This window comes from Amblyraja radiata, chromosome 9, assembly GCF_010909765.2.
Source record: "Amblyraja radiata isolate CabotCenter1 chromosome 9, sAmbRad1.1.pri, whole genome shotgun sequence".
Lineage (NCBI taxonomy): Eukaryota > Metazoa > Chordata > Chondrichthyes > Rajiformes > Rajidae > Amblyraja > Amblyraja radiata.
In genome coordinates this window covers 64,635,058-64,638,088 of record NC_045964.1, presented here as the reverse complement: position 1 = coordinate 64,638,088, position 3,031 = coordinate 64,635,058, and positions in this window count along the sequence as shown.

Here is a 3,031-nt window from a genome sequence, read left to right as displayed (position 1 = left end):
GCCAAGCCGCAGAATCAAGTGACTGTGAGTACAGAGTGACTGTTTAGCAGCCTCACAGCCTGTGGTAGGAAGCTGTTTAGCAGTCTTGTAGTCCGGGCTTTGATGCTTCGATATCTCTTGCCTGATGGCAGGAGATCCAGGTGTATGTGGAGGGGGTGCAGTTTGTCCTTAGCAATTCTCTGAGCTTTTTTCAGACAGCGGCTCTGGAACAGTTCTTGTACCGAGGGTAGGGAGACGCCAATGATCCTCTCTGCTCCCCTCACTACCCTCTGCAGAGCCTTCCTGTCTGAGCAGTTGCAGGTGGAGTACCACGTATTTATGCAGTACGTGAGTACAGACTCCACCGTACCCCTGTAGAAAGTCCTGAGGATGTTGGTGGGGAGTGAGGCCTGTTTTAGTTTCCTCAGGAAGTGCAGTCGCTGATGGGCCCGTTTGACGGTCCCAGTGGTGTTCCTGGACCAGGTGAGGCTGCCTGTAATTTGCACACCGAGGAACTTTATGCTCTCCACTCTCTCCACTGTGGTGCCACTGATGTTGAGGGGTGTATGCTTTGGCTGCGCCCTCCTGAAGTCGACAACCATCTCCTTTGTTTTGTCGACATTTAATTCTAGATTATTTTTGCCGCACCAGTCCACTAGTTGTTTTACTTCCTCCCTGTACATTGATTCGTCATCTCCGCTGATGAGTCCCACCACTGTTGTGTCATCCGCGAATTTTATGATCTTATTGTCCCTGAATCTGGCAGCACAGTCATGTGTGAGCAACAGCGGGCTGAGCACACAGCCTTGAGGGGAGCCGGTGCTCAGCGTGATCGAGCCTGAAGTGTTCTTGCCAACACGGACTGACTGCGGTCTCTCTGTCAGAAAGTCCAAGATCCAGTGACACAGGGTGGTGTTGAGGCCCAGCAGGGTTAGTTTCTCCACAAGTCTCTGTGGGATGATGGTGTTAAACGCTGAGCTGAAGTCAATGTACAGGATTCTGGCGTATGTGTTTTTGTATTCTAGATGCGTGAGTACTATGTGCAGCGTGGTAGAGATGGCATCCTCTGTAGAACGGTTGGGGCGATAGGCAAACTGGAGGGGGTCTAACGATGAGGGGAGGCTGGCAGTAATGTGGGGTTTCATCAGGCGTTCAAAACACTTCATTATTATTGGGGTCAGGGCGACAGGGCGGTAGTCATTTACGTTGCACTCCCTAAATAGCAATAATGTGCTTCCTCAAATTAGGAGACCAAAATTGCACACAATACCCCAGGTGTGGTCTCACCAGGGCCCTGTACAACTGCAGTAGAACCTCCTTGCTTCTAAACTCCAATCCTCTCGCAATGAAGGCCAACATGCCATTAGCTTTCTTCACTGCCTGCTGTACCTACATGCTTACTTTCAGTGACCGATGTACAAACACACCCAGGTCTCTTTGCACCTCCCCTTCTCCTAATCTGACACCATTCAGATAATAATCTGCCTTCCTGTTCTTGCAACCAAAGTGGATAACCTCACATTTATCCACATTATACTGTATGCTTCTGCCGACTCACCTAACCTATCCAAGTCACCCTGCAGCATCATAGCATCCTCCTCGCAGCTCACACTGCCACCCAGCTTTGTGTCGTTCAAGTTACATTTATTGTCATACACCAATTGGTGCAGTGAAATTTGAGTTACCATGCAGCCACATAAATAAAATAACACAACACTATAGAATTTAACATAAACATCCCCCACAGAGGAATCAACGTTACCCACTGTGAGGGAAGGCAACAAAGTTCAGTCACATTCCTCTTGTTCACCCGTGGTCGAGGCCTATTGAGGCCTCTGCAGTCGCCGCAACGATGGCCCAATGTTTCTGGCCCTCTCGCCGGGATGATCGGAGCTCCGGCGTCGGAAGAACACTCTCAGCGGCCTGGAGTTCCGAATCGGCTGATCATCGGCAAACTTAGAGATGTTACATTTAATTCTCTCGTCTAAATCATTAGTATATATCGTCAACAACGAGGTCCCAGCACTGAGCCTTGTGGGGCCCCATAAGTTACTGGCTGCCATTCTGAAAAGGACCCATTAATTCCTACTCTTTGCTTCCTGTCTGAAAACCAGTTCTCTATCCATGTCCAGACAGGGCCGGCCCTAAGCCGATTGGACCGATTGTTCCCAATTGGGCCCCGTGCCAATGGGGGGCCCCGCGCAAATTTTCCGTATTTCGTACGGAAATACGAATTCGCGTTGCTCAATACCGTTTTTTTGTTTTGAAACATTCGACTTGAAACCCGCACCTCCTAAGGCCGGCCCTGTGTCAATACCCTACCCCCAATACCATGTGCTCTAATTTTGCACACTAACCTCTTGTGTGGGACTTTGTCAAGGGCGTTTTGAAAATCCAGATACACCACATCCACTGGCTCTCCCTTATCCATTCTACTTGTTACAAAAAATTCCAAAAGATTAGTCAAGCACGATTTCTCCTTCATAAATCTATGCTGGCTTTGACCAATCCCGTCACTGCTTTCCCAATGTGCTGCTCTAACATCTTTAATAAAGGGCTCCAGTACCACTCACGGAGTTCTCTGAAAAGCTGCTCTCAAGAGAATTTTAAAAGGAGTTTATTTTTTGAAAGGCAGACACAAAATGCTGGAGTAACTCAGCATGTCAGGCAACATCTCTGGAGAGAAGGAATGGGAGATGTTTCGGGTCGAGACCCCTCTTCAGATTTTTTGAAAGCATCAGCCTCAGCACTTCTAGTGGTCGCATAATTTAAAATGATGAGTGCCATTTTCCTACCAATTTACGTACGTTCCACAGCCATGTGTTATAACAATAAAGGCAATAAAACTGGAATCACTTCCATTTTTCTGAAATACTCCCATGTCCTCAAGGTGGCAGTGCACTCCTGTAAGAATTTTACAGAACACGGACAATATTGAAAACTACCTATCTTTATTTCTTTCCTGTGGGTAACCCACGTGGACTCCGAAACATGCCTAATTTCACAAGATTATTACCTGTAAATCTAGCACAGAGTCCGTGGGTGCTAATGA